Raw genomic sequence first — 10,074 nt, forward strand, 5'->3', positions numbered from 1 at the left:
GGAGTATATTATTTGAGTCATCTAGAATGAGCAGCATGATGGCAATACCACAGAGATATTAGCAAAGATGGGGCTGAAAACAAGAAGAAAAATCCAAACAAAATGTAAACAGTGCAATTCTTAACAAGGTAAAAACCAAACATACTCCAAACTTAATATCAAGAATATTTGTAATAAATCTATCTTTCATGTTTACTGGTACATTGCAAATCATTAACACCTTATTCAAAGACAGATACATGAGTGACATGGTTAAGAACTACAAGTTTTGTGAACTGCATTAGTTTTATACACACATGATCCATTAAACAGCAAAGCCCCCCACACAAGATACATGCATGCACAGAAACAAAAAAAAGGGGGGGAAGGGTATGAATGATAAAAGGTCTGTATTTATTTCCTAGAACTAGTAACAGTACAACCACATTTGGACATGTGGTTTCATGCTACATCTCTCATGGAAACCTATACTGTCCATGTGATGGCTGACCAAATCACATGGTTCTGAATGCCCTGTGGACACAGCTTTGTGACAAAGATTTTCCCCCCACTCCATATGGTCCAAATACGTGATAAAAACTTTTTGTGCACTTACATATCGTGATTTTATCGTATATTTTTCCCCGTGCTTTGATCTCGTGCTTCAGTGTTACCAAGCAACTCGCGGGTGGCCATAGCCGCATTTTTGAAACGCATGTTTCCACCTGCCTCGATTGCACTGCGCCGTGATCGCTTGACCCACTTTTGACTTTCAATGATCAGCAAAGCCAAACTGGTGCTTTTCGATTATATACTAAACTCAAGGTACCTAAGATCAGTTTCATGAAACAAACCATACATGCCAGCAATGGCATTTGAAAAGACCGCCGTTTCGAAATGCATAACAATCAACATCAACGTTAAACCATTCGCCATTTTCTCCCCAACGAACAACAACGTGCATGAAAACAAAACTGAACGTATGGCCCTTAAGTTCATCAAAATTACTTCATAACTGCGCTAAGACATTCAGAATGAAAGCAATTACAATAACGACATAATTTAAACAACCGATGAATTGGAAATATCACCTTAGAGTTTTTGGTGGGTAACAGTCGTCACAGCTACGGTGTCTATGGCGTTTATTCCTACGGCAACTGTTGCCAGACTCATCGCGTCAGCACAAACTGTCTACATGCGCAAACATCCGGGAACTTAAACTTCTGGTCGAAAATAGTAAAATTTCCAATAAACACAAATCTTCTAGTAAAACAAGTAATACATATCTCATAACAAAAAGTCTTTATAAACCAAGTTTGGATTCATGACTGTTCGATAAAATGCTACCGCACTTTATTGTGCACTATTTCTTTAAAGCGGAATGCGCCTGCTCATATGATCCCATGCGCAGGCGCAATGGACCGCAAGCCATTTTCAATATGGCGCACGAACCTGTTATGGGGTGCGCGTACTTGACAACTCGTGCAGGAAAGCATACACCATGTATAACTAAGAATGATTTCCTTCAAACTGATTTATGTGCAGATTCGATGTTTTCGATCGATAAGTTAAACCGTTTTGAACATTCTTATGGTCTCTTTGTGAAACGTACTGGAACTGTCTGTAAGATAGCGTTGTACAGAGGTCAAAGGCTCCTTCGGATTTTAACCGTCACCGAGCAACGGAAAGCGAGAAAGGCATGTGGTCACTGTGGAATGTACAATAACCGTGTTGAGTACCAAAACCCAACACGTTTACGTTTGTGGAAGTGGGGAGGAATGGAAGCAAACAAACATAATAAATAAAGAAAATGGTTATATATAGATATATTATACATTAAATTCTGATTTTAAAAAAAACAAAAACGCCCTAGTCTGGGTAACGTGAATTGGCCATTGACTCAGCCAATAGAACGACACGGGTGCAAGTATAGCTTGAGGGGGTATCGGCGTTAGCCTACTCCTGTTGTGTTCGAAACCATTCAGACCACTTGCTTTGTTCGAACCCAATCTTTGTGTACCAGTGTCTCAGTGAGTGTAGAGAGGACACCGCTGAACTTGGGTGTGAACTTGAAGACGGTGTGTCAGTGCCGTTGGCACTTTCTCAGTCTCCTCAGTTTTTGGCACATGTGACAGGCATTGTATGCTGTGTGGTTCGCGCTTTCATGCCCCAAACTCACTCCCTCGACGATCTCTTTGTCCCTCGATAGAATCATCAACTCGGTCGCACCAGCTCAGGACCCGGCCGGGCGGTTGGCTCACGGTTGCGCAGTCGGGTATGACTCGGATTTAAACCTGACTGGTTTCATTGATTAATTATTACCTCAGTCGAGGTGGAAGCTGTGTTGGGTAACATTCCAAAGACTACGCGCCCATTACCCGAAAACTATATATAATTGTATCACCAGCAAAGCTTTAATCGTTTTCGGCAACTGAACGTTACAAACCAGCAAAGCCCTGCATTCGCGAGTAGTACGTAATGAGACCCAACCAATGTCCGATAACATCCCCAACCCGGCCGCCCCCCTGTCCTCCCCACCCCCCTGCACGTCGGCCCCCACCCCCCACCCCTCCACCCCCCTAAGTAAAAAAAAACAAAAAAAACACCAAAAAACAACAAAAACTCAGTTGAACAACTAAAAATCTACACACATACCTTTCCAGGACTGAGCCTTACCGAATAACATCCCTCACAAATCTTTCAATGTTTCAAAGATACTCCACCATCCCCTCAATAAATATGATAACTAATATATCATCGTATAACAGTAAAACTGCAGGCAGGAAATAATACACTGAAAAAAATGGCGGGTGGCGCTGTAGTGTAGCGACGCGCTCTCCCTTGGGAGAGCAGCCCGATTTTCACACAGAGAAATCTGTTGTGGTCAAAAGAAATACATATACATATACAAAAACATAAAGGCCTATATGATTAGATTATCAAATTGCACGGCCGGAATTATTTCGTTACTTTGTTTCAGTACCAATTGTTTGACTACTCCGGCTTCAGTGGTGACAACGCAAGGTACAGCAATGGCTTGAAGTTATATAGGCTATGTCTTTGTCTCCGACAAAACCGGGAAGTTTCTGTGTCACCAAGACTAACAGTCTCACCAAGAGAAACAATTCATTATTGGCACCATACCTCACACTGACATACATATTGGGTTTTTTTCTTGTCGACTTTCAAACACAGCTAACCAACTCGTTCAGTTACGGCAATTAATACAACTTACCTCGATTGCTCAGTGTTTTCAGATTCTCTTTCAACCCGGGTGTTTAAGCTCTCTTGCTGATGAATAACGTGGACGGGTGACTGTCGGGTTTCCTTATTGTTGATGACGGACGACCGGAACTTAACTCTGCAGTCTTTCATTGATAGTCACGTGTGCATGCTGTTCCCGACCTCAGTTCTCTTCCCATTTACCCCCTCACGCCTTCACACCTGTTCTTCTCGCCCTCATCTCCCTCCCTTCATTCCATTAGTTTGGGGATTTTTTCTATCGCGACTGATACTGAAGAAACCGATAAGTCTTCTGGTGGGACCCTTGATCTGAAAGGCAAACAAAGCGACACAGATAACGCCATCAAATCAGTTAACTCAGTCTGCATTCTGTTTCCGGTTTGGTCTGTCATTTGCACTGTTCCTTGACAGCAGAGTGAGGTTTTCTTTTTCTTTTTTGTCCTTAGCGGTGATAGTATACCTACTTGACAGAAAGATCGATTTTAAGCATTGGTATTTCTAGTCTTCTATTTTTAGTTGTATCTGCTTATTTATTTAGGACTGTCTTTTCAGTCATTCATAATTTTCAGATCGCTCAGTCCGCGACTCTAAACAGAGAGCAACAAATTTCGGATGCGTATGACATCGCGAACGTTCCAGCTGTCATGAGTTCGTACATCTTCAATTCACACAGCTTCCACTGATGTTGATATCTTGTGAGTGACTCTTTAGAGGACAATATCAACGCCCACTGCTCATCACTTATCATAGTCACCATGCACATCTTCAGTATTGGTGATGTGCACGACGTGAGCCTTAACAGCCGAAGGCACCAGTTTAAATACACAACAGCGATATCAGTATCAGTATGATTATTGAGTCATGGTTAGTGCCGGAGAATATTTATTGCACTGAAAAACACACTGACACGACAAACGAACAACAGTACAAAACAACAACAGCAACAAAAGTGACAACAAAATTGAGGCTTCTCAATCGGTTTTCAGTTTCTTGAATCACAGTGGCGGATTAATTTCCTTTAAATTCAGTATTTTCTGTATCTCTCCATAATCCTTCGCGGCATGAAATGCATGGTTAACTACAAGGCAGGGAACGATGCCCTACCGGTAAAGGACTGGGGGGGTTATATCTCGCTCAGTGTTTGACACTACTGATTATAAAAACCCGCTCTCATCACAGTTGACTCATCGTGATATCAGGACCTACACCAATAACGCAACGGAGCACCACATGAGAAAGCAGGACTTTCAATGCCAAAGTTAACAGGTTGTCAGTTGAACTATAAAATAAATAAATTTTTTTTTTTTTTTTAATTTTTTTAAAATATATAATCTGCGACTGTTTGAGTGTAGACTGGCTGCCAGTCCGATACTGGACTGTAGTCGGCACTTATCGCGTTTCGCCGGTTCTGTGAACAGTCTGATTCTTGCTGTTTATTGTTCAGACCCTCACGCAAGCATTCTCACTGCAACGCTATGCGGACGGTAACCGACACTCATGGTCGTCGTATGTGTGGACAATACAAGGGCTCAGTCTGTGATAAAAATAGCAGTTGAGCTACAAGGCTCAGCCAGTCGACGTGACACTCATGGTCGTCGTAATATGTGTGTGGACAAGTGCTCAGTCTGTGATAAAAATAGCAGTTGAGTCACATGGCTCAGCCAATCGCTTCCTCATGCAGGCTGTTTCCTGTTTTGTTTTTCAGTCAGAGTGGACATCACAGTTTGTCGAAATCGGACACATATGAACCGACTATCATGACACTAGATAGCCTACAGATGGCAGTATTCTGTTGTTTGTTTTCCCAAGTTATCTGTTCCGTCAGTACACACTCGACCGATTCAGCCCGTATCTTCCTTTAAATCCTGTTGCTTCCGAAGAGAGACTGGTCCACACATTGTGTACATTTTGGCAGCTACACTTCTCGTTAGATAATACATTCTGTCTCCACTGCATGACTACTATATTAATGTCAACTCATAATGTTGGACTGTTTGTTTTCATGTTAACGCGCTGAGTTACCCGTTAAGTAGGCCTAGGTTCTTCATTACTTTGGCAACAGCTATCACCGACACGAAGTTATCCGCTTCTTCGTTCAACCGGATTTATTAGACAGTGATGTTGATTTGCATACTTCAGTGGTAAGATGGAATCAAGCCTTTAGTGTTAAAAACAAAAAAACAACAACAAAATTATCAAACCAAGTTTGGATTCATGACTGTTCACAATAAAATGTTACCTCACCTTATTGTGCTCTATTTCTTAAAAGCGGAATGCACCTGCTCATATGATCCCATATATATGTATAAAGGTATATGTATATGCATTGTACAGAGACGCTCATATACACGCGCGTGCACACGCACACTGATTCGGACATAAAGAGGGGGTGTGGCCATTGGGGTAGGGCAAGCCAGGAAGAATGGGAGAGAGAAGTGAGCTCGGCTGAAAGTTTGAGATATTGACCCCATTTAAAGTGAGACTAAAGAGGTAGAACGAGACAGACTGAGAGAGATCCACGCGCGCACGCACACACACTCAGTGGTACACGCACGCACGCGCACACACACACACACGCGCGCACGCACACTGCACACACATTCACTGCACATGTGTGTGCGCGCACGCACACACACATACGCACGCACATGCACTGCACAAACGCGCGCGCCGGCGCACACACACACACACACTCACATATACCCACACTAAGTTGTACACCATACTCGCGCGCGCACACACTAACAAGTTTAGGCTCAAAGAGAGAGAGAGAAGGTGGGGGCGGGGGGATACGGAACAACACACTTAGCATTTTATAAAAGAGTTCAGTTTGATGATTGACCTGCCACTGATGTTGACAATCCCAGCAGCACAAAATTAATTATCATAGTTACGGAAAACCAACTTCTTTTCTTGCCCCAGTTTTTGTCTTGCTTCATTAACCCTTTGACTACTGCAGACGGACGAGTATGCTCGTCGGTGAAGGGCTGTCACCTCAGTGAGATATCACTGACTGAACTGACAGATCATGATGACAGTCGGCAACGGGCTTCCTTTTCGTGGTATTGAAACCGACGTTTTGATCTTTTGTTCAACACAATAATCAGTCACATAGTTGAAGCGTATACAAAGTGAAGCGTTTGCACTTTAAGTTCAGTTCATGCCACAGCCGCGTTGATCTCTTTTCAGCGTGGTTCAGGAGTGATGGGGTTAAACTCTGAAACTCGCGCGTCATTCGGAGACGTGCGTGGTACCTTTCAGTACATTGTGCAATCGGTGCAGTGAGAGGTATTGAATGTCGTCGTCATATGTGTGTCAGTGCCAGCCAGTCAAACCCACGGCTGGCGCTGGCAAAGTGTTAAAGTAGGCCTACACACGCTATATAGTACACGTGCTTTCGTTTGTTTGTCCAGTTCTTTCTTTCTCCCGTCCCTCTTTCTTTTTTTTTTTTCTTTCTTGATTTGGTTCTTGTGTCTTTGTTTCTATTCCCTCTGTCTCTCCCGGTCTGTGTGGGTGTGGGTGTGGGTGTGTGTGTGTAAATTTTGTTTGCTTATTTCTGTGTTTGTTTGTTTCTTTCTTTCCTTCGTTTATTCCTCACTTTTAGTTTGCTTCCTTCCTTCCTTCTTTCCTTCCTGCCTTCCTTTCTTTCATTTTTTCCTTTCCTTCTTCTCCCCCCCCACCCCCCTTTTTATGCCCTACGTTCCTTTCTTCCTCCCCTGCTTCTCTCTTTTCCTCCCCCCCCCCCCACCCCCCAAGCGTTCTTTCTTTCTTTCTTTTCTCTTTCATTTTCTTTTGTACTGCCAGACTCCCTTTCTTTTCTTTTCTTTCTCCCTTCCTGCTCCTGCTCCTCCTGCTGCTCCTTCTGCTCCTCCTCCTCCTCCTTCTCAGTTATTCTGACAGGAGACTGGAACGAACATTTAGGCCATTACCACTAGTCTTAATTAATGCTTTTGTTCAGCTGAGTGAGACCAAGGAGGAAGAGACGAAGAAGAACCAGTGCCTTGTTCAACAACTCACTACAGTCTATTTTCGCTTCCAGTCGGTCTGTACGTTTTGTTTCTTTATTCGAGCTTGTGTTGCCTCGAGCCCTGGCCTGTAGTGGTTGATGGGTTGAAAAAGGCGGCGGGTGGGGGGTGGGGGTATGGACACAGAAGCTATAAACTGATAAAGAACGAAACATTAAAAGGATCGAATAAGACAACCAATAAAGCCTACCATAATACATACTCAGAAGATAGCATGCAGCAATCACTTAGTCACAGAGTCTAACAAATGAGCTTACTATTCCTCTCTGGCTTTTTCTATTTTTCATAACATTTTTATTCAGACAAAGGTTTACAGATCAAAAATAAAATAAAATAAAATAAACATTATGCATTAGGATGTAAAGGCATAATAATGTTCTAAATCATTGACAATTCCACAACAACACACAGTGTAGGCAGAACAGTACATATTCAAGAACGTATCAATTCCAAGGTCACATTGTATAGCTTAATCTTGTACTAAATCTTTCTGGCCTCTTTCTCTGTCTCCTGTGTGTGTGTGTGTGTGTGTGTGTGTGTGTGTGTGCCGCGATGTGTGTGTGGGGATGCGAGGGGGGGCGAGGGTGGAGGTGGGGTGTATGTGTGCGTGTGTGTGTGTTTGTCCCGTGGTGTGTGTGTGTGTGTGTGTGTGTGTGTGTGTGTGTGTGTGTGTGTGTGGCGCGCGAGCGCGTACTGCAAGTAGTCCGCGTGTGCGTACTGATGCCGGTGTGTGTATATACCGCGCATTTGCGTCACGCTGCACTTGAAGCCAGGCATAGGTATGTATACGTGATGCACTTTTAGCCACGTGAACGAGTGTAAAGAACTAAACAGTTGTATTTACTGTCGATGCTGTCTGCGCCTGCAAGTTCAGTTCGCTCACCGAGTTAAGCTCAGAGCTTATAGTATACATTCACAGCTAGCGTGTTGGATCCTCAATCGGCATTTCAAGCTGGTCATCTCAATACACAGTACGTATCTTCTTCTTCTGCGTTCGTGGACTGCAACTCCCAGGGGTGGGGGGTGGGGGGGGGAGGGGGGGGGGAGAGAGAGAGAGAGAGAGAGAGAGACGTCCAGCTGACCTTATCTCAAAGTGTCAGTGAAGGTAAATGCAACCTCAGCTTTTTACAGGTGACAGCGTTGGAGCAGGTCAACAAAGTGGAGGAGATGAAAAGAAAAGAGAACTGTTCTAGATATGTAACCTTTGGGACAGTTTTTGTTGGACTGAACTTGAGAAGCGACATCCATGGGTTTTCATTGTGAACTCCAATTCGTGGAGTTACCAGTCTGGCTTGTGGTGGTGGTGGCTGCACACGATCACTGAGATACAGAGAGAGAGAGAGTGAGAGAGAGAGAAAAAGAGTGATGTGTACATAGTCAATTGAAGGAATATTTAGAACATGATAACTTTACGTAGTTGAAAACGTCATGTAAGGTCAGAAAGATGACGTAAAAATAGCATTACGTCACCTGTTATAAGTCTAATCTGTGACCAAGCTGCCGGGTGGCAGCGAAAATTCAGATTTTTATTTTTTTGTTTAACAAAATAGGTGTAAGTTTTCAACTTTGTTATATATATATATATATATATATATATATATATATATATATATATATATATACTGGCAAAGAGAGAGATAGAGACATTGACAGAGACAGAGAGACAGATGGACGGACAGAGACAGATACGGAGAAAATGACAGAGAGACAGAGACAGCGGAGAGACAGAGAGAGAGACAGAGACAGTGAGGCAGAGAAAGACACAGAGAGAGAAACATAAAGATAACTCAATTTCAATGTAGTCCACATCGGGGCTTGGACCACAAATACAAAGAGGACAGGTTGGAAACGACATGGGTGAGGTGAAAGGGTGTTCTTGACAAAACGGTGAGAATGGCATTCGTAAAGTTCGCTCCAAGACGTAGGTGTAAAAATGTTCAATAGTACTGTACAGGTAACGTTGGAATAACTGTCACTGCATCTGGGACATCATCGTATATTACCTTATCCATTTTTCTTTCATTATCAAATAGATCGACACGCGTTTATGTAAGACAGTAAGCATTACACACGAGCGAATTTCTTACTGTATAAACATACTGCCGCATAAAGATAGATAGATAGATAGAGGGGAGATGTCTCCTTGCATTGTCAGAAATAAATTGGAATGAGCAATGTCGTAAGAGAGAGAGAGAGAGAGAGAGAGAGAGAGAGAGAGAGAGAGAGAACGTTCGTTTGTCCGCTCGTTCATTCGTTCGAGTCAGAGAGACGGAGAGGATAAGATAAGATAAGATAAGATAAGAATAACTTTATCATCTGCAGCTAGAGAAATTTGGTCAGGTGCATTATCACAACGTAGACAAGTAAACAACATGAGGACCATAACTGTAAAAAAAACAACAACAGCTATTAGGAATATAACGAAGACACAAGTGTAAAAATATCACACACACCGTTTCATACATTCATTTCACACATCGCGGGTAACAGTAAAAACAGAAAGAATTAATAAACATTATTTTGAATACAATTCAGTTATAATATTAGCCTACTCTACCATTAATTTTGCACATCGATTATAATAGACAAGATAAGAATAACTTATCATCTCATAAAGATAAATTGCATCAGGTGCGGCAAAACACAATCAGATAATCAGCACACACACACACACACACACACACACACACACACACACACGAGTTACTTGATTAAACAGGAGTAATAAACAGAGAGAGGATGCATAGAGACAGATGGGGAGCGATAGAGAAGGAGGGAGAGAGGGGTGTGTGCGTGACTGAGAGAAAGAGCGGGGGGGGGGTTATAG

At 42.8% G+C, this 10,074-nt stretch overlaps 1 protein-coding gene across 5 annotated transcripts in view; it reads right to left on the reverse strand.

The window, feature by feature from the left end:
• Window positions 1-3,290, reverse strand: part of LOC143295444 (DNA-binding protein RFX2-like) — a 30,534-nt gene extending 27,244 nt beyond the window's left edge. For 3 of the 5 annotated variants that reach the window (XM_076607145.1, XM_076607147.1, XM_076607143.1), the window contains exon 1: window positions 1,071-1,144. The gene's annotated coding sequence lies outside the window, so the exon portion shown is untranslated. Of the gene's footprint in view, window positions 1-1,070; window positions 1,145-3,214 lie in introns of those variants that run through there. The other 2 variants (XM_076607144.1, XM_076607146.1) reach the window with 2 other exon arrangements.
• Window positions 3,291-10,074: the final 6,784 nt, after the last annotated feature.

The sequence above is a fragment of the Babylonia areolata genome, chromosome 20 (assembly GCF_041734735.1).
Source record: "Babylonia areolata isolate BAREFJ2019XMU chromosome 20, ASM4173473v1, whole genome shotgun sequence".
Lineage (NCBI taxonomy): Eukaryota > Metazoa > Mollusca > Gastropoda > Neogastropoda > Buccinidae > Babylonia > Babylonia areolata.